The 26456-nt window shown below is 41.4% G+C and overlaps 1 protein-coding gene and 1 long non-coding RNA gene across 7 annotated transcripts in view; one reads left to right on the top strand and one right to left on the bottom strand.

Annotated features, from left to right (window-relative positions):
* LOC106010237 (uncharacterized) overlaps positions 1-12828 on the bottom strand; it is a 46672-nt gene extending 33844 nt beyond the window's left edge. For both annotated transcript variants that reach the window (XR_002398099.2, XR_001184124.3), the window contains exon 1: positions 12488-12828. This is a non-coding gene — a long non-coding RNA (uncharacterized LOC106010237). The remainder of the gene's footprint in view (positions 1-12487) is intronic.
* Positions 12808-26456, top strand: part of Acvr1 (activin A receptor type 1) — a 132697-nt gene continuing 119048 nt past the window's right edge. The window contains exon 1 of one of the 5 annotated variants that reach the window (XM_087199047.1): positions 12808-13242. The gene's annotated coding sequence lies outside the window, so the exon portion shown is untranslated. The remainder of the gene's footprint in view (positions 13243-26456) is intronic. The other 4 variants (XM_087199077.1, XM_087199065.1, XM_087199068.1 and 1 more) reach the window with 4 other exon arrangements.

Genomic DNA, 26456 nt, shown 5'->3' with positions numbered 1-26456 from the left:
TCTTTTTCTTTTCGTTACCAAACAGAGTATATTACCAGGTTTGGGGATGCTGGGGTCTCCTTCTAGAGGTGTTTTCTAGGTTCTTCTTGTCTTGAACAAAGAATTACACAATACAAATGCAAAAGGTAGCAAGGTTTTACTTTTATTAAAGGTAGGAAAAGAAACATGCTCTGCAGAGCAAGTGAGGGCCAATTAAAAGTAAAAACAGAAGTAGCATTCTCTGATTCCACTGCAGGGCTTTGGGAACTGTTCTGCGCATGTGTCCTGGAACTTGGTGATTTACAGATCACCCCCACTTGAGCAGTCAGTTTGCCACGCCATACTCTCCTGCCTCAGTTATACAGCCACCAAGTTTTTCTCCCTTGCTTTATGGATATTTCTTTTTCATTTTGAAGCCCTTTCCATTGTGAAGAAATTTAAGTGTTTTCACATTTCACATCTTGAAACTCCAATTTCTTAGATGTGATCAGTAACATCTTTAGCTGTTAAAAGAGTGGGACGTTTATCTCCTTCATTCCAAATTGGATCTGTGTTAGAAACTGGAGGATTGGGTAACCTTTTGTATTCTTTGGTAGAGCACTAGGAGGAACTGAGTCATAATCAAACTTCAGACTGTTCATTGGTTTTAGAACTCATATTTGTCAAAGAGAAAACTAAAGTGAGATTTGGTATATTTTATACTATTGTACTATTTGATGCAGGATTGATGTTATCCTGTATAGGAATGGATGAATTTGGTTGCACACAATTTATCTAGCTACTTAGGAAAATCAAAGATTATTTAATGCAATTTTTATATTACTGGTAGTATATACTATATTATTCTGGGAACTTTAGAATGAAAATGTCATTTTATCAAAACACAAGGAAATTTGTAAACTATACCTTATCCCTAAGAATTTCTTCAGTACACTACAAATGAAAAAAGTTGAACACAACATGTAGTTCAGTGGCAGTGTGCTCAGCACATCGGATGCCCGGGTTTGATCCCCAGCACCACACACACACACACACACACGCACACACACATGTTGTGGGCACAAATTTTAATTTAATTTAATTTAAAGAACCCAATAAAATAAGAAAGAAAAAGAGTTCCCCAAAGCAAAGCAACCAGTTCTATCCTAAGGATGTAGAAAATAACTGGAAACCAAGTTAATCTTTAAAAGTTGTTGAAAGATTGGAATTTCTACCTGGTCATTCATCCACAGGAAAGAAAAAAAAATGCACTGAATACTCTAAACAATAAAAACAATGCTAACATTCCAACAGAACAATAGACAAAGGGCATAGAAAAATGCAAAAACAGTTAATACATTTATGAGTAAGGAACAATGTTACTAACAATCAAACAAATACAAACTAAAAGAGAAAACTATTTTTCCCCCAGTGCTGGGGATTGAACCCAGGGCCTCACACATGCTAGGAAACTCTCTTGAGCTACACCTTCAGCCCCAAACGGTTAACTTTTTAAATTTCCAAACTGGCAAGGGTAAGAGAGGGTGTGGTGACAAAGATAATAGATGGTGTGTTGAGATGAACAAGGCATTGCAAAGAGCTCACGTTATTTAGCAATTGGAAATATGATCTGGAGTCCTACTTTTAGGAATCTATCTTAAGGAAATAATGAGAGGATCGCCCTGAGTTTGAGGCCAGTCTGGGCTATATAATGAGTTCAAGGTCAGCCTGGAGTGCACAACAAGGCCCTGTCTCAAAACACAAAGAAGCAGGTGTGGTAGGGAGGGCTGTGTCAGTGGTAGAGCCCTTGCCAAGTATGCCTGAGGCCTTAGGTTCCATCCCCAGCACCAAAAGGACAAAGGTCACCGTAGTGACATCATCCCAAAGTTCCTACTGTAAGCATCTTGGTAAAATAGCCATCCACATTCATTTTCTGCCCAATGTACAAACTTGTTTAAAAAATTAAAATTGGACCTGGGCATGGTGGCACATGCTTATAATCCTAGCACTCTGGGAGGCCAAGGCAAAAGGATTACAAATTTGAGCCCGGTGTTGGGAACTTAGTAATTTAGCAAGTCCCTGTTGTTACCCAGTTTTGGGTTGCTGGAGTCTTTTTCTAGAGGTGATTTCTAGGTTCTTCTTGTCTTAAAGAAAAAATTGGACAAGCACAAAAGGTAGTGAGCTTTTATGTTTATTAAAGATAGAAAAAGAGGGCCAGGGATTTAGCTCAGTGGTTCTGCCACCCGCCTTGCAAGCTCAAGGTCCTGAGTTTGATCCCTGGTATCAAAAAAGGAAAAGAAACATGTTCTGAAGAGTGAATTTGGACCAAGTAAAAGTAGGAAAATAAGTATATTCTACAGGACGAGAGAATACTATTATGAAATTGAGAACACAGTAGCAGAGAGCTCAATGGTGACCGTCCTTTTATATTCCCCACTCTTTAGGGTGACATCAGGTGTAGGCTGTCTTTTTTTTTTTTTTTTTTGGCACCAGGGATCAAACTGGGACCTTGCACTTGCAAGGCAGGTGCCGGAACCACTGAGCTAAATCCCCGGCCAAGGCTGTCTTATTGAAAACTGCTTGAGTTCTCATGAGAAGTCCATGTGCTGGCCTTTGGGAACTCTCCTGTGCAAGTGTCTGGGATTTTGCAATTAACAAAGTAGCTCACACCTAATTCCCAGTCAGCCTCCCTCATCCTAAACTCCTGCCTCACTGTCTCATAGAAACAAAAAACAGGCTGGTGATGTAGTTCAGTGTGAAGGCAGCAGGTTCAATCCCCAGTACCACAAAAATAAATGTAATAGTTACCCTAAGTAATAGGGCCGGGGATATAGCTCAGTGGTTCTGGCGCCTGCCTCGAAAGCACAAGGTCTGAAGTTCGATCCCCAGTACCAAAAAAAAATTGTGAGTAATAAATATTGGATCATATTGTAACAGTTAATTCTGTACAATCTGAGTTATGGTCTTGCCATATTGAAGAATGAAGTTGTGAACCAAAAGGAGGAAGTTAGAATAGTTTTTAGTGGAAATAAGGAGAAGAAACAAAGGTTTCAGGTTTCTCCAGGAAGGGCACTCAAAAAGTGGAATTTCCACGTGAGTTCTTGGTTCAGAACTTTTTATGTATAAGTAGAACACAGGAATTGCTTAGTTGTTTGTGGCTGCCTAGCACAGATGGCTCTGTGAATTAAAAATGACCAACTGGAGCCCAGGGTCTCTAATCCAGTTACTCAGTTAAAAAAAAATGGTATTTTAGAGAAAAACTGGTTATTTTGCATTTTATTTATTTATTTATTTATTTTGGTACCGGGTGGACTGGGTCCTTGTGCTTGCACACCAGGTGGCAAAACCTCTGAGCTAAATCCCTGACCCTGTTTCCCATTTTAAATTGAAGCTCCCATTAGTAGGGAGGGGGCTACATTCCTTGTTGAACTTCTTTCATGGTCCAAAGTACTAATTCACTGTTTATTCTTACTTTAATTCCTATTGATATGGCTGATTACTCAACTCTATCTCAGTCCCTTTTCCTAGCTAGCTGCCTTATTTGTAAGCTAACTAACCTATTTTTTTACAATATCACACATTCCATTTCAAAAGCATTTCCAATTACAATAGGTATACTTTCATAATGAGAAAGTAAAATTGGACTGAAGAGTAATTAGGAGAACCAAGTTCTAGTTCCAGCCTTGTTTTGAATAGCTGTGAGACCTTGAAGAGTCCCATGAATTTTAGGGATAAACTTTTTCAAGTGTAAAAGGCAGGACTACGATGATGAGATGAGATTTTTGGTCCCTTTCAAGTATACAGCTTTGTGTCTCCTTGAAGGAGTGGCACAATTACAATAAACATGGGTGTGACAGTTTTGTTGTAATAGTAAAGACTATTTATCAGTAGAGAACGGCAACCTTTAAGATACGCTGTTACAATAACTAAAAAAAAAGACAGCAGCCAGGCCCTCAGCAGGAGAATGGCAAACTGGGCAACTGAGCAAGACCCTGTGTCAAAATTAAAAAGGGCTGGAATGTAGCTCAGTGGTAGAGCACTCTGGGTTGGATTCCCAGTACTGAAAGGAAGAGACAGAAAGGGACAGAATAATGTGTAAGCATGTCACCAGCTGTGTTAAAGCAAAGGTAATACATGCATCCTTCGTATGTTAGAGAATTTCTGTAAGAGTCCAGGGAAGCTGGCATTAATGAGCAGGGTCCTGGCACCTGGGAAGCAGCATTAGTTCAGAAATTCAGTTTATGATATATCGTTATCCACTTGTGTATCTTGCTTTATCTATTTTGGTGCTGGAATTTGAAACCTGGGCCTCATGCATGTTAAGCACACAGTCCTGTATATCACTGAGCTACATCCCCAGACCCCTATCATTTATTTTATTAGTTTTCGTACTAGGGATTGAACCCAGGGCCTGTGCTCTACCGCTGAGCTCTATCCTCAGCCCTTTGTATCATTTTTTAAAAACAATACAATAGGGGTGGGGATTTAGCTCAGTGGTGCTGTTGCCCGCCTCAAAAACACAAGGTCTTGAATTTGATCCCTTGTACCAAGAAAAAAAAAACAACCCTAATACAATAAATGTAAGGAAGAAGATCTTGTTAATAAGGGGGTATGAATGCCTTGGGTACAGTGACAAATGACACAGAGCAAGCGTGTTCTTTCCTTGCTTAAACCTTTTCCATCATTACCCTGGCCCATGACTTCTGACCTGCATGATCTGGCCAGGCCACCTGAATGATGCTGAGTCCATTTCAATGCACGTTCACTTTACTCCGGTTTGCATTCTGTAAATTCCTAGAAATCTTAAGCTCTTTATCCCCAGAAAGGTTGGAAGCTACCTCAGCAACATCATATAATTAGCTTCTTAGGAATTCCAACTACGGGCCAAGGAATTTCAAAAGTAAGTGTCCTCCAAGAGGCAAAGCACCCCTGGCCCCACACCTGAGGAGAAGGTAGGCTCAGAAAGCTGGTTACTAGCATAAGGTCACAGGGCTGGTTCTCTGCTACGTGTAATTAACCTTAGCAGCTGTTCTCTGGAGTTTCATTTGGCAAAAGTAGGTTAATAAAAAGGAAGTCTTGGATTTTAGATATTGGTAGATTTGGGGCCACATTAGGACTGAGAAATTAATTTGATTTCTTATCTCTGAAAATGTCTTCCTGCTGCCAGTGTGTAGTAGAACCAATCAGGAAAAAAATGTTTCCTAAAAAAGAAAAGCCACGGAGATACTGGGCTCTACCAATAACCACATAGTAATATTTGAAAAGTGTTTGTTTAATTTGAGGGAGAAATTAATTTGATCTTCCTGAGGGCAGTCATCCATGGGACTAGCTTTTGAGATCTACATCTTGACAATGCAGCTAAATTAACCATAGTTAAGTAAATTAGAAGCTCACCAAGATTCAGATTGTGAGCAAGACCATGGAAAGGCCTAAGGGCCTCTGGCCCTGAAGGCTACAAGGGGGTCAAAAAGAGCTTGGGATGCAGGCAGAATTGTGGATTAAGGTTCTGATCCCTTGGGGAAATTTTCCTCTGAAAGAAATGGACCTAACAACAACAACAACAACAACAACAACAACAACAAAAATTCCAAATGTGAATTTCATCTTCAACCCTGCAGCTCCCACTTCAGATACGAGTACATAAGCATTCTTCACCAATTAGATTGTTTCCTAGCTGTCAGACCCTTTAAAAATATGTACATTTCTACTTTTATAATGTTTATTATTTCTGGTTATAAAAGTAATGTTATAGAATGATTGGAACACAGAGGAACGTGTAAAGAAAAAAAATAAGAAGCACGGTTCTACTTTGGGGAGAAGGTTATGTCTCCCTGGGCTGCAAACTGCTTGTTGGAATAGTTTTTTATCTTGAAAAAAAAAAAGAAAGAAAAAGTAAAGAAAAAATGATTAAAAAGTCACGGTAATCTATGATAAGATGGAACATTTTCAAATACTGTATTTCTTGTAGTCTTTTTTTCTTTGTATTTATGTAGGGCCGGGGATTTAGCTCAGTGCTTTCGCTGCCTGCTGCGCAAGCGCAAGGACCTGAGTTCCATCCTGGTACCAAAAACAAAAGAGAAAAATCCTCTTTTTGTATTTATGTAGGAAGGACAAATGTTGATGGACAAATACAAGTTACGGGATTGGAGTAATATCTTTGTGTTCTGTTTTTTCAACTTACACTTTATTGTTAGCTATTTCCAAAGTTATTATGATTATCCTTTTACACAAATCTTTTTGTGATTGATGATTATTTTCATAGCATAAATTCCTGAAGTGGGATTAAAGTGTCAAGCAGTATAAATATTTTTAAGATGTTTGATACATATCACCTAATTATCCTCTAGAAATTGTTTTCCACCTTTTTTGGTACTAGGGATAGAACTCTGGACCTTGCGCTTGTGAGGCAGGCGGCACAACCACCACTGAGCTAAATCCCTGGCCCTGTTTCCGTGCCCCCCCCTTGTATTCACCATAGCAACTGTGTCCTTTAAAAAGTCAATCTCACCAACAGAGAATATGCTGAATTACTGACATATTTTGTGAAATAACTACATGAAATATTTAATGTTTTGTTTACATTATCTTTTCATCCATTTTTAGAAAGGGTAAACTTTTTTTCTAGTTCTCATCTATAATCATTTTAATTTTCCTTGTCTATTCATACTTGTCTGACTTTCTAGTTTTTTTGGGGGGGTACTGGAAATTGAACTCAGAGCCTTGTACTTGCTAGGCAGGTGCTGTGCCACTAAGCTATATCCCTGGCCCTTGTCTGACTTTCTATTACAGGGTGTGTTTTGTTTTATTTTTTATTTAGTGAGGATCACACCTAGGGATGCTCTACCATTGAGCTGCATCTCCAGAACTATTTATTATTATTAAGATTGAAACAGATCTCCCCAGACTGTCCTCAAACTTGTCATGCTCCTGCTTTAGCCTCCCAGAGTGCTGGGATTCCAGGCCTGTGTCACCACACCAGGTTTAGGGAAGTTCTTACACATGCAAACAAATCTAACTTTCATTTCCTCCATAGTTTTTATTTTATTTATTTTATTTATTTTATTTTTTATTTTTTGGTACCGGGGATCGAACTCGGGTCCTTGCGCTTGTGGGGCAGGCAGCGGAACCACTGAGCTAAATCCCCAGCCCCCTCCAAAGTTTTTATTAGAAAGTCATTTTAACTCCAAGGAGAGTATTTGCTTTGAGTTCATTTATGATTACATTTTATTTATTTGTGGTACTAAGAACTGAGCCCAGGGTCTTGCACATGGCAGGTAAATGCTCTACCACTGAGCTACATTCTCAGCCCTAATTTATGATTTTTTTTTTGGTACCCGGGATCGAATTCAGGTCCTTCTGCTTGCAAGGCAGGTGGTGGAACCATTGAGCTAAATCCCTGGCCCCCTAATTTATGATTTAAAAATGAAATACTTAACTCTTAGCTAGGTGTGGTAGTGCGTACCTGTAGTCCCAGCTACTTTGTTGGCTGAGGTGGGAGGACTGCTTGAATTTATAAATTTTTTTTTCATTTCTTGAATATTTATTTATTTATTTATTTATTTATTTATTTTTTGCACTTTATTAAATTCTTTTATTGGTACATTGTAGGTATACAACACAATTACATTTCTCACTGGGAATTGTTCCTTTACATAATGCATCTTGGTTCTCATTTTTTCCCCATTCCTAGCCCTCCCTTCACACCCTCCACCCTTCCCTATTTACAAAGACTTTATTTCCATTTTTTCCATTTCTCATCATTTTTTCCTTTCCCTTCTTTCCTTTCCCCTGCCCCTCCCACTAGCCCTACCCCTTTGGACCTTTTCTTCCTTTGAATTTATAAGTTTGAGTTTGAGACCAGCCTGGGGAGTATAGCAAATCTTCATCACAAAATTAAAAAAAAAAAACAAAAAAACTTAAAAAATTAAGTCTACTTCTGCTGGAGACAGTTTCAGGAATGGTGTGAGAAGAGGCACTAACAGAATTTTCCCCAAGTGCTTGGACATGCTTTGATGAACAATCATTTTCCCAAGCTTTCCAATATTTCTTTTATCACATACTGTAGTTGGTCCACAGCTGCACACTGGTTTGCACCTAACCTTCTGTGCCAGGAGGCACTGCATCACCTCCCCACTTACACAGTAGGCACCTGGAGAATTTCTTGCCTAGCATCACAGTTCTCTGTATATGGCAGATGGCCAATAAATTCCTGTATGAAATTAATGAGTTATTGATACCTAGAAATTTAACTTGATAAACAAATGTCTGTCTTGATGCTTTAACTATCTGCCTTTTAGGAAAAGGGTTAAGCCTGCCTCCTATGTTTTTTAGTGACCTTTTTAGCTCATGATTTTCTCTTCTACCTCCCATTATTCTGATATAATCATTTTCTTTTTTTTTTTGAGACAGGGTCTCACTATGTACCCCAGACTGGCTTTGAACTCATGGTTATTCTCTTGCCTCAGCTTCCCAAGTGCTGGAATTACAGATGTGTGCCACCTGGCTCTGTATCATTTTCATCTTTAGAACATAATATTGTTTTCTCATGGGGCTCAAGATTAGTACTAAATTTCCAGCACTTTAATTCCTTATTTCCAAAGAACAGTTAAAATGCAGGTTGGGTATGTAGCTCAGTGACAAGAGTGCTTGCCTAGCATATGCAAGGCCCTGAGTTTGATCCCTAGCACCTGAAAGGAAAAAAAATGCAGTAAGAATAATTACGATACAGGGCTTGGTGGCTCATGCCTGTAATCCCAGCACCCTGGGAGGATGATACAGGAGGATTGCAAATTTGAGCTATTTAGTGAGACCTTGTCTCAAAATAAAAAAATTAAAAAAGGGCTGAGGACATGAAGCCCAATGTGAAGGTCCTAGGTTTATTCCTCAGTACTGTAAAGAACAAAAAAGTTATGATGCAACTGGGTCATTTTTTCCTCACACTTCGGTATTATATAAACACTTTTAAAATGAAAAAAAAAAGTGTCTATGGACCTTCAATGATGTCTTAAACTATTTTCAAAACATCATTTAAATAAACTACATGTCCTTATAGGTATACATCAAAAAAGGAGTTCATGGCTGTATGGCAAACATTCATATGATCCACAGTATGTATTACATTCTTTAAAAAACATTGCAATTAAAGCAAAAGCACAGATTTCATGGGTTCATAGAGGACCTGAACACTCCCTGAGTGTACGTCCTGAGTCTAGTCTAACAGAATACAAATTGAAGACTCACTTTATCATAAATTACACTTAACTCTCAAACTTTACCTTTTTTCCGAGGCACCTACTGAGTCTTCAATATTCAATTTAAATGTGAACAAACCCTAATCTAGAGATACATGAGTCTGCATGTGTTCATAACCATTATACAACCATGAAACAAAAACTAAACATGACCAAAACTATGAAACAAATGCTTCAAATAATCTTAATGGTTTCAAATAACCTTAGTTAATGAGACAGATGATATTATTTTGCTAAACAAAAATGTCTGTTCACATCACACACTATTGCTGGCTAGCAAAAGGGTTTTGTTGTTTGTTCAGTATGTCCATTACTGAGTGAAAAGACTTAACAAATTATTATTATGATTTTTTTTGGACAGAGTTTCACTGTATTCCAGGTAGGCCTCAGACTCACTCTGTAGCCCAGGCTGGCCTCAAACTTGTGATCTTCTTGTCTCAGCCTTCCAGAATGCTGTGATTCCAAGCATGCACCAGCACACCTTGCTGATTTATCAAATTTGTTTATTCATTTCTTCAATCATTAATCTTTATTTTTCTGCAAGAAACCTTTAGAAATTGAACTGCAGCAATCAATCCATCAATATATTCATCAACAGTACCAGCTCTCCAATATGCCAAACATGTTCTTTGAAAGAATTTGTTTCTGAAAGTTGGGGGAGTACAACCAAGCTACTTTTGCTTTATAGGTTCTATTTTTTTTTTTTTTTTCTTTTGGTACCGGGGATTGAACTCCGGTCCTTGCACTTGCACAGCAGGCAGCGAAACCACTGAGCTAAATCCCCGGCACTGTATAGGTTTTATTGAAATGTGTTCTATTATCATTATAAAATGAATATTCTTTCTGGAACATTAAAGAAATGGCTTCAAAATGAAAATTATTTAGTGTAGTTATTTAAATATTTTAAGTGAAATATTAAAAAATTACAACTTCTATCCTATTATCCTATGCAACTTGAGTACAAAGAGAATGTGATTATTATTTGTAGGTCTAAGTGCTGAACTATAATAAGAGAGAAGCTACCTGTAAATTTGTATGTAATAAATTGCCCACATTTTATAGGAAAATATCCTACTGGACTCTTTAGCTGCTCAAGACCCTGTTTCCCAATAGTTTCTCAAAGCTGTTAACTTTTGGAAATGAACATGTTGATCTGGGCGTAAAGGAGGAAGATACACAGAAAACAGAGGAGATGCCAATTCACAATGCAGCAGGCAATTAATTAAGTTGTGCTTCTTGAAACATATGATTGAGGAACTCTGAAAATCTTAGAATAACAGAAGATGCATTTCCTTCAAGTTACTGGTGTGATTTTCTACCAGGGCTCAATCAATGGGCTGGATTTGGGGGTAACACAGTGGTTTTCAAAGGGGGGCAATTTTGCACCCCAGAAGACATAATGACAATGTCTGGCTGTCACAACTGTGGGTGAAGGTGCTCTAATCCTATCTAGTTGTTACAAGACAAAGATGCTGCTAAGTATGTTTCAGTGCACAGGACAGCACATCAGTTATCCAGCGAAAAATGTAGCGTCAAGGCTGAGAAACCCTGGATGAAGAAGGTATCTAAACCAGAAGGCTGTATTCTTGTGTGCATAGGGCCTGTATCTCCATACAGGAGGTGGTATTTTAGTGAATTGTCTTGCTTTATAACATACACAGAATCCAGGGTACAAGTCCACAAGTATTGCACAGTATTACCCCAGACAGTCACCTGGAACGCAGGTTAATCACAAGAGGAAACAGTTATGGGATTTTTGCATTGAATCAGCCACACAATAAGACCACTACTGAAGGAACTACATGGGGAATAGATAGAAGTAACAGTTTAAAATATTATAAGATTCCATCAGGGATTTAGTTCAGTGGCGCAGTGCTTGGGCAATGTCCTGAGTTCAAGTCCCGATACAAAAAAAAAAGATTCATTGTTCACTTATCCAGCAAACTTTTATTAAGCATACCAATTTGCTAGGCATGGTGATACATGATGAAAACAACACGGTTCCTGCCCCTCATGGAGCTTACAACCTAGAGGACCATAAGGGTTGCCAACAAGAAGCCCTTTTTTTAAAATGAAGACTGTAAACGTACATAATTGAGGGACATTTACACAGCAGCCTGAAAACTTTTCCTATGCGTGTAGTCTCACTTGAACTGCATGTCAACCTTATGAGATAGCCATTATTTCCTTCTTAGATTAAGTGTGCCCAAGGTCAGAACAGTTTATAAATGGCAGAGCTGACACTTCAGCCAAGGGACACCAAGGGCCCCTTTCTATTGTTCCAATGAAGCAGGGTTACATACAGGCACTCTTTCCTTGATTTCACCTGGAATTTCCTTTCCTGATTCCTACAGAACACATACATACAAAGCCTTTGTCCTTATGGTAAAAAAATACACTCCAACCCTCTCCAGATTCTTATGTAACACCTGGACATTATTTTCTAGTTGTTCCCTGTCTATATGCCTGCTTCTAATTACACTGTAAACTCCTGACCTGCGAGGACCAGATCTTCCATTTCCTGTGTAATCTTTTTTTTTTTTGGTACCGGGGATCAAACTCGGGACCCTGCACTTTCCAGGCAGGCGGCAGAACCACTGAGTTAAATCCCCGGCCCTCCTGTGTAACCTTTTGCAGTACTGCAGACAGTCACCCAATAAATGCCCTCTGCATGAGTGGACCGGTAGAGATAAAAATACTTTATGGTTTTCCCATTTATTGGTATCATGCTTTTACTTTGCTTTGTGATAGGGCTGCACATTATAAGCTTCTAGAGGGCAGAGAAAATGGCTTGGTGCTTCCTTACACTCAGCAGGCACCATGCAAAATTTGATACTTGCATGCCTTTTGGATGTTCTGGATAATATTAGCACACTGGGGTGTTTGTGTGTATCCAAGGACGGGAGTTGTCAGCCTCTCTGCGGCGGGGAATGTTCCTTCCTTTCTGCTGTAAGCTCCCATGGCGCCTAGGACAGGGCTCGATTACTGCAGAAGCCCCCCCCTCCCCCGCCCCCACGCTTATGTTTATTCCAAAAGAAGCCGACTGTAAACACGGCAAGAGCTTGGGGCAGACCTTGGGAGGCAAAGAGCAGAGTGGAAGAGGATTTGAAGTGAGGTCAGAAATGGCCTGGATGAGAACGCTGGAGTTCCCGGGGCCTGCAGAGCAGAATGGAGCGTGCGGCCCGCGGACCAGGGCCGGGAGCGGGAGGGAGACGGCGAGACGTCCCGCCCGCCCGCCAGCGCCCCGGGAGCTGTCCAGACGCCCCGCCCGCGCCTACCTGGGCTCTCCCCGCGCCGCGCGGCCTCTCCTCCTGCCACCCCAGCCGCGGGAGCCCGGCTCAGGCCTGCCCGTCGCCTCCGAGGAGACCCGCGCCGGCGGCCCCAGCCTGCCAGACAGACGGCGCGGGGCGCAGGGCCCGGCGGCTTGCTCCCGGCCGGCTCGGGGGCTGGGCCGCTCCCTCAGGGCCGGGCGCCTGCAGGGGGCGCGGGGACGGCCCCGCCCCGCCGCGCCGCCTTCCCGCTCCCTCCCGGCTCCCTGGATCCGCGCCGGGAGGAAATGATGTGTTGCTGCCTGGTTAATCACAGCTCCAGACACTCATTGGCCGAGCGCGCCGCAGCCACTTCCTCCTCCCGCTCCTCCCGCTCCGGCTTCTGCTCTGTGCGGCCGCCGCCGTCGCCGCCGCAGCCTCCCCATCGGCGCCGGGGGAACTTTTCCCCGCGCGGCGCCGCGTCCCCTGCGTCCCGGCCGCCCCCGCCGCCAACCCCGCGCCTCGGGAAGTTTGGCCCGCCCGACTCCTCCCTCCCTCCTCCGGCTCCTCACCCCGCCTCTCGCCCTCCGCCCTCCCCGGTGGCCGCCGCCGCCGCTGCCGCTGTCAGCCCGTCGCTCCTCCAGCCGCGCCGGCCCAGGCTGCGGGCGTCCCGGCCCCGCGCCCTGCAGAGTTTCGGGCTCCTCGCCGGCCGCGCCGTCCCGCAGCACCCGGCCGCCTCGCGCACTCCGCCTCCCGCAGCTCAGCCCGGGCGCCCGGGACCAGAGGTGAGGGCAGGTCGTCTGCCGCGCCGCGCCGGGCCGGCGGGGTCGAGGGCGGAGGGCAGGGGCGGGATCCGGGCGGGAGGTGGGTGTCCGTGGTGCCCTCCCCTCGCTGCCGTTCCCTTCTCCCCCGAGCCCGAGCCTCTCGATGGGGGAAGCGGCCGCGGAGCGAAACTGTCTTGCCTTGGGCCTGAACCGCTGGTGGGATACTGGGGAGGGCGGCGGCGGAGCGGGTCCGGGCCGCACGCGCGGCGTGTGTGGGTGTGTAGCGAACTCCTTCTGGCTGTGCGCCTTGGACTTGGAAACCGATCCGACCCGGGCCACGGGGCTCACCTTCCCAGCTGCGCTTCGTAGAGAGTAGAGAGATCGGCGAATTCCCCCACCCTCAATGTAGCCATCCCTTCCAAGAGAATTTTCTGCTGGAGAGACAGCCAATAAACTCTGCTCAACTCCCTCGCTCCCTCCTTTCTTCCTAGCTGCAGTTTTAAAACGCTTCAAAGCCAGGAATGTGGGATTCATCTTCCGATCCCCAGAAGGCAAATATGGTTACAGATGTTGCACGTTACTTTGCCAAGTTTAAAACCCTTCCTTCAACACTAACCAAAACAGTGAGGCTAGAACCTTGGGCGCGCTGGGGAGAAATGTGGCTTATGAGGCCGCTGTATTCGCTGACTTTTGTCGGGTTCTAGACTTCGCTCAGCTTTGTCCAGTTTGTGCGATATACGCCCCCCCCCCCCCCCCCCCGCTTCCCCTGGAGTTTTGAACGCTCCTTTCGTGGTTGGGGAACTGTGGAGAAAGCTACTTAGGGAAGAAAACATTCCACTTAATAGCAGAAGAAAAGTCTTGCTTAAAACGTTGTCATTAATTTGGCTTGTGGAGCGAGGCAGAAGGTAATACAATGGATTTGTTCATTTTATTGGGCTTTTCTTTATCTTTTGAGGTATGTGAGATAGGTGTTACATGATGGGAAAAGATTGGTCCTATCCATGTTTTACATGTTTTTGAAAATGGGCCCTTGAATTGAGACATAACCCAGTGATTTAAAAAAAAAAATTCTGTCCCAGAGACTGCTCTGACAGCCCAAGGGAAGGCGGTGGCAAAAAATAGACACCACCTCCCTTTCCCCAAAAAAATTCTTCCTGGAAAGGTGGTGTTAAGAAGTTTAAGAGATGGGCTGATCCAAATGGTGGGCCTTAAATGGAAACACTATAGTATGTCCTGGCACTTCTCCGTGAAGGTGGGTTGCTGGCCAGGGGCCTGGGCTTGGGGAGCCAGCAGACATTAGACTTGTGCTGACCTCAGACACTGGCCTTGCTTGCCCTGCCGCCTGCCCTGCCCTGCCGCCTTATAGTGTGCAGACTGCTTAAGTATGACATGTGGCATCGCCCTTGTCACTAGGTGTGGAGGTTATTATAGGTCTAGATAGGATCTGGCTCTTCCTCTAAGATTAGATCACTTATTTTGTGATTTAGGTGCTTTTTTTGGAGGGGGTCAGGGAATTAACAAGTGGAAGTCTTTTGAAGCTGCAATGTATGCCTTCTATTGATGTAATTTGTGTTGGATAATAGCATTTCTACTGTGACCCTCCTGTAAATACTCAAAGGTACTGAATGATGTTGAGATAAATTATGGATAGATGGCAAAGATCAAGTGCTGGGATGGGAATAGTTGGGGTTCATGGATTCCCTTTCCAGCTGTATTGCTGATTTTGTTTTTGTTTTTGTTTTTGCTTGAAATGGAGAGTGCTTTTAAATAAAACTTGATTTAGGTAACAGTCTCACCAACGTTTACATCTTGAAAAAGTGATTATTTGAACCTGAATAAGTTTCTTGTTATCTCTGAGTACAGTAATTTAAAAGAATATTAAGGTTGCAGAGGAAAGATGTCATATGTAGGAATGGAGTGCATTTCAGAAGCAAGGAACTTAATTCTGACCTAATAAACATTATAATGATTTTCTTTTCAAAGTAGTAATCTAGCAGATATTCTTCCTGTAATCATGCAAAGTGTGATAGTAAATAGAGGATATGCCTCTATCTTATCCAAGATCTGCATGAAGCAGCCTTTGATGATCATGATAGGGCTCCTTGTTGGATTGAGTAGTCTTGCCTTTCTGGGGGAGGGAGGGACAGGGCAGAAATGGATTTGAAAAATGATCCTGCTCTTCAAGGTCACAAGGTGAAGATGGAATCAATGCTGGGACTGGGAGCTGGTGTCTGTGCCTTGTTTGGCTGTTGAATCCTTGCATCTTGATTTATTTTTATGTGAAGAGATTGCATGTCTAACTCATTAGGACGTACGAACAAGTAAGTGAGTCCCTGATGGTAGGAAAACCCTTTGATTTGTTTGTGTGAGTTTAATGACAGGATGATTTGAGTGTGCTGGTTATGTGCCAGACGATGTGCTCAGCTCTTAACTTGCAGTTTTTCATGACATTTTCACTACCACCATATTCTTGATTATTATTTTACCCTTTGAGGCTTGGAAAATTTAGGCAGTGGAGTGGAGATTTGAATCAGGGGTCTGTGGGACTCTGGAATCCATGTTTCTAGCCACTGTTCCTGGTAATTTCCAAACTTCATTTATTCATATATTATCTTCATGAGTTTACTGTAAGTCTTACTTAGTCTGTTAAATACTTAATGATTTTTTTTTAAAGCATCAACTCAGCTTTTTAAAAACAATTAAAGATGTCATCTCTGAAGAGGAAACAATATATTGCTGCCATATTTGGAAAACCAACTAATTTATTAGGAATAGGAGGTAATCATAAAGATGCATCAGACTTGTACTGAAACCTCAAATTCAGGATAATGGTTACCTGTTATGTGTGTGTTACTGAGAAGCAGGGTAAGGGTGGAAGAAGTAGGAAGATGATCCAGTATTTGTGATGTTCTGGTTTTCCAGCTGGGGGATGAGTTCATGGGTGCTGATTTTATTTTTAGACTTTATAACCTACATACTTTTTTCACAAAATGATAAAGGAAATTAAACATATCATCATTAACATAATGATTACTTGGGGACTATTTCACTGCAGTATGCTGACAATAGACATAGCTTGGCGCCAAGTGTGAAGTAGGCACACAAGAACTATTGGCTACTTGGCAGGACCCCCAAGTAGTGATTTTTAAAGCAAGTTGATTGTTTGTTATACTTGAGTGAGGCTGAGGTATGTCTCCTCTATTTTTCTCCTCCTTCTACTCTTGTTTCTAATATTGTGGCCAAAATGTTGTCTTGGGCTGCAGAGGGTTTCTCCTGAGTGCTGTTATGGGAGACAAGGTTTAGGCTGCTGCTGGTGCTTTTCCTGTCACCTTGTCTTCTACCTCTAGTACTTGAGGTGGGCTCCGAATGCTGTTCTGATGTGTTAAAATGCCTTCGCCGTTATCGAGTGGTAAAGTGACCATTCAGAGCTGGAAGCAGCATTTAAGTTAAAGCCCTGTCTGGGTAAAACGTTAACAGCATTAAACTGGGGAGGCTGGGAAATAAAACCATCTGAAATTTTAATTGGAATCCATAGAGTCTGCTGTTTTATTTTCCCAGGCAAGTATTGGGCACTGTGGCTTTATTCCTGGAAATGAGGATTTGGAATTAGGTTTCTTGGTACAAAATGCCTTCTTTGATCTTCAGGAGTGAAACTTTGTTTTTTATTTTTTATTTTTTCTGTAGCTAATTCCAGCCTTAGAAGAATTAAATGGAAGATTTACCTCTTTTCTTTTAGCTGTTGGGTGTGGAGTGTTTTTGCTTGTTGATCTAATTAGGGAGTCAGGAGTTCCAAATCAAGACTTATCTTTCGGAAAGTACACTTGAATGAAAGACTCCTTTGGAAAGAGTTTTATCAAGTTAGTACATGGCGAAAGCCTGTAATCCCAGCACTTGGGAGGCTGAGGCAGGAGGATTGCTGCAAGTTTGACATCTCCTTGAACTACATAGCGAGACCCTGTCTCAAAAACAAAGAAGGAAATAAACCAAAATAAAATAAAATGAAATGAAAACCTTAAAAAAAAAAGTCAATCTGGTTGGCACCTCATAGCCTTTGGTTCAGGTGGGAGGTAGTTTCATGTCTCAAAATTAAGTGAGAGACCCATCGGAAAAAAAGGGGTGTCTAAGGCTGACTGTGAGTTTGATCCCCAGTTTGATCTGCTAGTTTGATCACTAGCAGAGAGAGACAGAGAGAAAGACACTTTTAAAAATTAAAACAAATTTACCTCTATGCCAGTATTCAAACTGACTGCACAGTTGAATAATATGGCTGTGCTTCTCTAGGCAATTCTGGAAGCTTGAGTTTGTTTGTAAGTCTAAAGGCTCTTATGTGATCCTTGAGAGCTTTGTTTTCCAGAGCCACCGCTACTCAGTTGTTTGATTTTTGGGTTTTCAGTCTCTGACCAAAATTCCGCTTTGCCCATTATGGTTGCTTCATTGTTTACTCTGGTATTTGGCCTTTACTTCTGTGATTGGGAAAGTAACTTTACATTTCACTCTTCCAAATTTTGTGGAGGTTCATGCAGTAGATGAAGGTTGTTTGGGGGGAATGAAGGGAGGTGAAGGGGCCACATTCAGCACAGGTGTCCTGATGGGTCTCTCTAAGAGATCAGCTCCCCGTTCTTCCTGCGCTGTTCTGGCACCTAACATTGCCCTTCCCCCCCTCCTTTCGGGAGAGCCAAATCCTTCAAGGATCAGGGTAATCTCATTGCAAGCAAAAATTCTTCCCGGATTTTGCCTTGTGAAAGTCTCCTAGCTTTTTAATCTCCTTACTCCTCATTCAGGGCCTTGACTGAGCCCTCTGAGAGTAAAGACTCCAAGTCATTCGTTCTTCCCCTTATTCTTTTTTGACACAATTCTCACACACTTTCTTCTTCTTTTTCTTCTTCTTTTTTTTTTTGGTGTTGGGGATTGAACCTAGTGCCAAGCATGCACACTGCCACTGAGCTGAATCCCCAGACTGACACATCATTGTCTGTGTTTAATTGTAGCTTGTACTTAGTGAATTCAACAAACATACACTATATTTATTTCAGTGTATGTTTTCTTCTTTGTATTTAAGGAGAAACCTTCCTTTTGGGAAAGACTATCTCAACCAATTTGTTATTTTTCTTGGTACTACCCAGGATTGAACCAATGGGCCCTTTACCACTGAGCTCCTCCCACTCACCTTTTTCAAAAATTTTGTTTTGAGACAGGGTCTCACTGAATTGACCAGGCTGACTTCAAACCTATGCTTCTCGAGTCTCAGCCTCCCAAGTAGATGGGATTGTAGGCATGCACCACCACACCCAACTCTACTAATTTTTTATTGCCGGTAGAGCAAGGCATCACATTTTAACATGGGTATGGCTGGGACTCCACCACTTGGTGAATTGATTCCTTTCCTCTAGTTCTCTCTTGTGGCATATGTTCCCAAACAGTTGACAGTAAAAACACAGTGGTAAGCAGTTCTTATGTCAGAGGTGAAAGAATGTGGATGACTTCCATGGAAAATGGATGGAATCCAAAGCAGACTCCTTTTCTGATAGATTCCATGGGTGGTTTGAGTGGGCATAACCACAGAGAACTTTGCAGCTTGGATACCTGGTGACTGGGCATGCTGCTCTTCTACAAAGCCACGGGCAGGTGCCATTGAAAAAGGAAATAACCCTAAGTTTTGATTCTTTTTTAGCCCATGATGGAAGGATTATTGATTGTACCACTAAAAAATAACTTTGAGTTTCATGAAAACTGCACAGAGGGGATAAAGGAACAGTGGGGTGATGTCGGAAAGAACCGCATATAGAAGTGGGATGATAGGTGGAGTTTGGTGAGTTGGTGCTGACAAGAATGTGCAATAAAGATGTGAGAAAAACCATTCTGGAATAGAGGGAATAGGTTGAGGTGATGTTTTAAACAAATTCTGAATCTTCCACTATTGTGCAGCTATTGGTGAGTGGTGCTAGACTGGGGGTGAAACTCTGAAATGCCTGATTCCTGTTCCTAAGTGATGGGTTGGTGCTTATAAGCAGTTGTCACTAAAACTCCTGGAGCTGTTGGACTTGTCCCTCTGACTTTCTTTTCTTTTTTTTTTGGTACTGGAGCTCGAACTTGGGATCTTGTGCTTGTGAAACAGGCGGTGGCACCACTGAGCTAAATCCTGGCCCTCTGTTTTTTCTTTTTTTGATTTTTGGGACAGGGTCTCACTATATAGTTCAGGGTGACCTTGAACTCACTGTGTAGCCCAGGTTGGCCTCAAACTTGCAGCAGTGGTCCTGCCTCAGCCTCCCGAGTGCTGGGATTACAGCCATGCGCCATCATGTCTGACTTGCACTCATGTCTCATCTTGATGTGAGGGACTTACGTAAGACAGATATGTTGTACATAGCAACAGTCAGCAGGGAGAAAAAGAATAAGTGGTTATCTAGTGATCCTTAACTTTCCTTCTCAGGAATTAAGAAAATGGTATGGGACAAGTGTGCCAAATATTTCTTGTACATTTTTTGAACTTGAAGAACTTGTACTGTTGTGAGCAACAGGTGGCTAGAACAGATATCTTATGGGCATGACCCAGTAAGAAACGGAAAAGCTTAGTCTCTGTAGAGATGTTTTATATTAGCATGAGTGTTGTTTCCTTGTTTTTAAAGACTTTTGACTCTCAGCAGTTATTTTCCATCGTGACCTAGTACACACATGCATATTAAAAATAAAGCTGAACTGCAAGTTTCACAAAGCATTATTTTATTATTTTCTAATTTCAGTTTTTATTAAACATATTCTGATTTCTACCTACGAAATTGATTTACAGCTTGCTAATGGGTTCTACTCAGTATTTGGGGGTGGTGCTATTCTAGGTATTGTGGAAATTAGCCTTAATTTTTTTATTGGGTAGTTACTAACCTGAATGAGAATTTTGTTTTCTTTCTGTGTGGACTGCAGTTGTTCCACAGAAAGTTCACACCCTTGGGTCTCCTATCCTCTCTGTGTGAGGATCTTTGCTTGTTTCTCCAGCTCAGAGTAAAGTGATTAATATGTGCTTTGGACCAGCTCCAAGAGTGCATCAGTGTCCTGTGGATCCCAGTGAGCCTCAAAGGTGGGCTGATTATGCTGGTGGCAGGAGTCCTTAGCTCCACCTTGCTTTAGATTATATTTGAATAGGATGATGGCTGTCAGCAGGAATGGGAAGCAAGAGTCCCTGCCTGCACTTAGCAGGGCAGTGGGAGATAGTGAAGGCGACTCCATATGGTCCAGAAGTGCAAAATGAAAGGTTGACAGGGACAGCTCTTTGTATTCAGAAACAAAATTACTGTCATTGTCCTGATCATTAACATTTCCCCACCTTCTTGCTTTTTCATCCTTTCCCCTCTGTCCTTCATTTATTGAGCATTTATCAAGTCTTCCTTTACTTGGGGGTGGGCGTGGAAAGCTCAGCAAAACCAACTTGATCTTATCATGTGTGCCTTTGAGTAAAAGAATGAATTACAAACCTAGCTCTTCATAGGAGAACACTATTTTGGTCACAAGATGTAGAAGGATAAGGATCAACCAACACCCTGGAGGATGTGGCTGTTTGGCGAGCCTTGGAAAGATGAAGTTATGGTTGCAGCTTCTCAGGGAGGTGCAAGACTTGAGACGACTGAAAGGAACAGCAGGTGTCTCAGAGCTTTGTGAGTGACTTGGAGTTTAGTATGGTGAGAGCCACAGAAGAAAGGTAATAAAGGGAGATTTGAGCCACAGTGTGGTTCCCTAGGAATAATGAGCTCCAGATTAAGGAAACTCATGTAAAGCAGGCTTTGGCCAGGCCCGTACCTGAATTCTTTCATTTAATGCTTACACCCCCTCTAGGAAGTACCTGCTCTTATTAGTTTACAGCAGGAGAAACTGAGGACCCGAGAGATGATGTGAACTGTGTCACATCACATGTCTGCACCTTCACCTAGGCTCTGTGTTCCACACCGTTCTCCCTAGCAGAGATCCGTCCTCCCTCGGCAGCTCTGAGCCAAATGGACTTCAGAGTTCTGTTCTGTTTGATAAAGTATTTAAAACATTTAAAAAAAGAAATGGTTGCCACTATTTTATTTTTTAGATTTCCAGTTGCTGTCACAATATCGAAAACACAAATAAGACCAGGACCCTTTCCCTGGGAACCTGCCACAGTGTCTGGTGATCATGTCTGTCTGAGAGGGCAAGTGCCCTGTGTTTGCCACAGTTGCAGCGTGCCTTGTGTTCATACGCTGAGGCCCAGCTTTGTTGCTATTTATTGCTTTTGTGTGTGTGTGTGTGTGTGTGTGTGTGTGTGTACCTTCTGCCTCCTTCCTCTTGTGTTCTAGATGCATTGCCCCCGTAGAGTTTGTTAGAGTTTGTGCTTTGTTGACCTTGGATGATGTGTCTGGTGTGGGAGAGGAAGGCCCCAACATCAGGGGGAAATGAGAGTATTGTAGATGCAAGTAGAGTTTTGGCTTTGGGCCATATAAGCCATGGAGCTGGGTGAATAAATCACTTTTGTGATGAGGGTACTGACTTTTGGGACCTGATGACTAGGAGAATAATGTTGATCTTCAAAGAAAATGGAAAGTTGGCAAGAGCAGCGGGTTTGGGATGGAGCATGAAGTTGAGTTGATGCTCTAGAGGAACAAAGAGGTAGAGTAGTTTTGGCTGGGTCCTGTGAGAAGTTGGGAATATGGGACTTGAATCCTGAAGATGAGGGTTTGGGGCTTTGGCTTTTATTGGTGATTAGTGATAGTATAAAGAATAGTTTGGTTAGCTTAGGAGTAAGGGAGCTAGCTAGGGAAAGGACCTGAGATTGAGCTGGGTGATCAGCCATATTGAGAAGAATTAAAATAAAAATAGACAGTGAACTGGGATTTTGGACCAAGAATGAAGTTCCTCAGGCAACAAGGAATGCAGCCTCCTTCCTACTAAAGGGAGTTGCAGCCCCTCCCTACTAAACTCTGGAGTTTTGAGGATTTTAAAATGCAGAATAACCTGTTTTTTTCTCTAAAACACCAGTTTTCTTTAAACCCTACATGCTGAGTAACTGGATTAGAGAGCCTGGGTTCCAGCTGGTCATTTTAACTCATAGAGCCACTGAACAATTGAGCAATTCCCACATTCTGCTTGTCCATAGAAAGTTCCGAACTGAGGGGCCATTTGGAAACTCCACTTTTTGGGTGCCCCTCCTGTAGAAACCAGAAGCCTTTTTTCTTCTCCTTATTTCCAATAGAAACTCCTAACCTCCTTTTTCTTAGCAATTTAATTCTTCCATATTGGAAGCCCATGAGCTTGGTTTGTACAGAATTAAATTTCAACAAGATGAGGGAAGGGGCTCCCTTCTGGGAAAGGGAAGAAGTGGGCTGAGGTCTGCATGATAAATTGAACTAGCTACAAACAGTTCAGTCTCTTATTGATTTTGGGGGTCAAGTATCTTATCTTGCAAATAAATCAAATGTTTATCCTAATAAAGGAGTAAAATAACAGCCTTCAATTTTAGAACATGGAAACTGATAAACATCTGCTCATAGTATCAGTGAGCTATAACCCCTGTAACTTACTGAAATTGATTCTATCAATGATTGTTTTGTTTTGCTTTGTTATCACAGGTGATAGAAAAAGAAGTTACGAGGACCCTGGTTGGGAAAGAAGTGCTTCTCTGCTTGGGACTTATTTTTGCTTTTAGCCAGTTTAAAGATGGAATGTCCATTTTCAAATTCAGTTGTGTTTTTCACCACCACCCAGCGAGGCATGTTTGCTTAGGCTTCCTTCCCTGTCATCCTTTCTTAATTAGCCAGGTCCACTTCAGCTCTGGGTCTGTCTCTGGGTTCCCCTTTGTTCATAGGTTCTTCAGCACACAGGTGAGGTAAATCCTTCTCAGACTAGCACTGTGCATGCAAATCGTCCAGGAGGGCAGTTCTTGTGTTCTCATGCACCTGACTCCTTTTGGGGCTGCAAATTTCAGGCTTTAAAAAAAATTTGAATTGGTGTTTAAATTTTTAGCTTGTAGATAGCTTTATTTCATTACATGTGCACACGTGGGTTCTGTGTGGGTTCTATACAGGTGTTTACTCATAAACCAAATAGTTTTGTTAATGTTATATTATATTTTAATTTTCAGACAGGGTCTTGCTAAGTTAGGTTGTGCAGGCTGGGCTCCAGCTTGAGATCCTCCAGCCTCAGCCTCCTAGAGTGCTGGGTTCACTGTATGTCCCACCATTCTGGGCTTACTCAGATATCTTATATTTTTGATCTGTTTGTGTTCTGAAAGGAACAAATATATATGAAATTAGATTTGAAGTAGAAGAAAGGTGTACAGTGAAAAGCAACTCTTGGCCTCCTGCCTTTTGCTTTCATTTCCTGAAAAAATGTCATTAACAATTTTTGGGGGGGACAGATTTTTGCCTAGCATGGGAAGGGAATATCCAACCAAGTTCTTTATCTTCCCAGTGATATTTACATTTAAAAACATGTACTAATGGGGATTTATTTATTTTGGCGACAGAGTCTGGCTGTGTTGCTGTGTTGCCCAGACTGGCCCGAAGCTCCTGGGCTCAAGCAGTTTTCCTGCCTCAGCTTCCCCAGTGGAGGGATTACAGGGGCACACTGCTGTCCTTGGTTACTAACCTGCTTTTGTTTCTATGTATTTTGTACCCTGTTGTGCAGTTTCATTTCTGTGCCTGGTTATTTTCACCGCACAGTTTATCTTGGAAATTTTTTTCTACTAATGTGAATAATGTTATCTCATCCTTTTGAAAGGCATTCCAGCGAGGTGTGGTGGTTTCATACCTGTAATCTCAGCACTCTGAGAGGCTGAGGTACAGGAGGGTGGCAAGTTCCAGACTCAAAAAAAGGACATTTCATTGTGTACCATAATTTACTTAACCAGACTTTCAGTTATTAATTTTGGTATTATATATTCCATTGCCACCTTTACATGTGCAGCTGTCCCCCATTATCTGTGCTTGTGCTCTCTCTCTGTGGTATCAAAGGTCAACTGAGATCCAAAAATATAAAATGGAAAATCCTAGAAATAAATAATTGATAACTTTACAATAAACTTTTTAACAGTATATTTTAATAGTTATTTTATATTATTATTAGTTATTGTTAAGGTCTTACTGTGCCTAATTTAGCAGTTGGACTTTATCATCTGTATGTACGCACAGAATAAAGGGCTGTGCTCTTTAGTCTCTGACATCTTTGAGGGGGTCAGAGAACTTGTGCCCTGCACTGTCCATACTTCGCTAGGAATCTCCACCTGTGTGTCTCCTTCCTGTGTGTGTGGGGACAAGTACTGAAGGTTGGGGTTGCTGAATCACATGGCATTTGCATGGTAAATATCAGTGTAAGCTGGACCATGGTTGGGTTTTGGATTTGTACTTGGGAAGCATTTGATGTGGTGGGAATGAGACAATAACCAAAGACTCACGCACAAGTTTGTTTCTGCTGTCAACCAATTGTGTGGTCCAAGAAAGTCATTTTCTTGACTTTTTTCTTCGTGTTGCTTTCCTTTCCTCATTTGTCAAGAAGGGCATAGACTCATTTCTTTCTAAAGCTTAGTAATTTGTTGATTCTTTCTGTCTCTCTCTTTGGTCTTTCCAGTAAATGGAAGTTGATGATTTTTTTTTTTTTTCTCCCTTTTTGAGTCTGTGAAGGACTCTGGGCTTTGGAAAACCTTGTTAACTACAGGTTTACTTTTGATTGTTTTAAAGTACTGTGTCTGGTTTGCACTTTATGTTAAAAGCAGAGCTTATATGGCTGATTATCTTTTTTTTTTTTAATATGGTGAGTGGTAGCTAGGTATTTAGTGACCAAAAATTTCATATAGTCAGCTTCTTATTATTGATCAGGAATAGAGGCAGTGGGTTTTTAGACTTAGGAAAAAAGTCTTATTTTTATAATGTCTTTTAAAAAAGCAATAGGCTTGTGATAGTCTGTAAGAAACAGCAAAATTTTATTTATGGTTTTGGAGCAGATTGGAGCAGACAGCTTTTGATTTTCTGAAGTATTTTATAATGTAAAGAAGGTAAAGTAGAGTTTATTTGAAACTTTAAAGTATTTAATCAGTATTCTTTAATAAGATTATTGGATTTCCTGGTGGTTACCAAATTAGATATATTTAAAAATGTAAACCCAAGTAAACAACATGATATAAAATTCATGTTTATTCTTCATGCTGCATTTTTTCTCTAGGATTGGCTCCCCCCAAACTAAGCATGTATTTGGATTTTTTCATTTGATAGACTTGGATAGTCTGGCTTGCTAATATAAATTTTTCTAGAATATTTTGAGCCTTTGTTTACTCATTTTAAAAAAAGCAGTTACTAAATCTTTTTTAAGTACACAAATTTATTCATCTAGCTGTAGAGTAGCAAAAAAGAAAAAAAAAAAAAGGAAACAATTTAAATGTTCCACAATAGAGATTGGGTTTTATTTATGTACACAAAAATATATAATCACTAAAAATGCTATAGAATGGAACTTAGATGAATCTTCAGGGCACACTCACTTTTAAAATTGCCTCTTCAAAGAGGCTTTTATTGACTAGTTAGATCTTTAATTCTTTTTTGTATTTTACATATATTATCCTGTACTGTCAGTATATCTGCAGGGTAGATACCAAAGAGAACAGGTACTTTGCTTATTTGGTACTTTGGGTGTGCCTGTGTGTGTGTGTGTGTGTGTGTGTGTGTGTGTGTAACCTATACTTAGTATACTGCCTTATCCATAGTAGATATGCAGAAATTTTTGGAATGGATGAATAACCAGGAAGAGTACACAAAATACCATTAAGTAGAAAAAGTATGACTAAGATCATAGTATAATTCCATTTACATAAATTATGTACAATTCAATAAATGTAAACATAAAATGTACTTTCCAGATTTATGGTTATATACATATGGATATAGATAGACAAAAAAAGACTAGTAGGAAATAAACCAAAATGTTAACAGTTACTGTATCTGTACTGTGGGTCATGTATAATTTTGAAAAGACAATCTTTAAATGCAAACCAGTGAAGTAAATATTGGAAGATGGTGTCACCTCTGTAATATATTTTACCCTTTCAACATAAAGGTGGTCACCCTACCTAAAACGATGTATTGCAATACCATGGCCTCTTCTCCTCTTGAGTAAAATGTACTGTATTTCTGTAGTGTGACAGGTTTTATATCTACTTTAGGATTAAATTATGATCTGAGAGTTGCACTTTTGAAAAACTGGCTTTAATTTCACATCAGTTGAAGTTGAAGGGTAAT

This window comes from Heterocephalus glaber, unplaced genomic scaffold (assembly GCF_053883595.1).
Source record: "Heterocephalus glaber isolate CG9 unplaced genomic scaffold, H.glaber_assembly_v1.0 deba00000347, whole genome shotgun sequence".
NCBI lineage: Eukaryota > Metazoa > Chordata > Mammalia > Rodentia > Bathyergidae > Heterocephalus > Heterocephalus glaber.
Note: the sequence above shows the minus strand (reverse complement) of the source record. Positions and strands in the feature narration are given on the sequence as shown.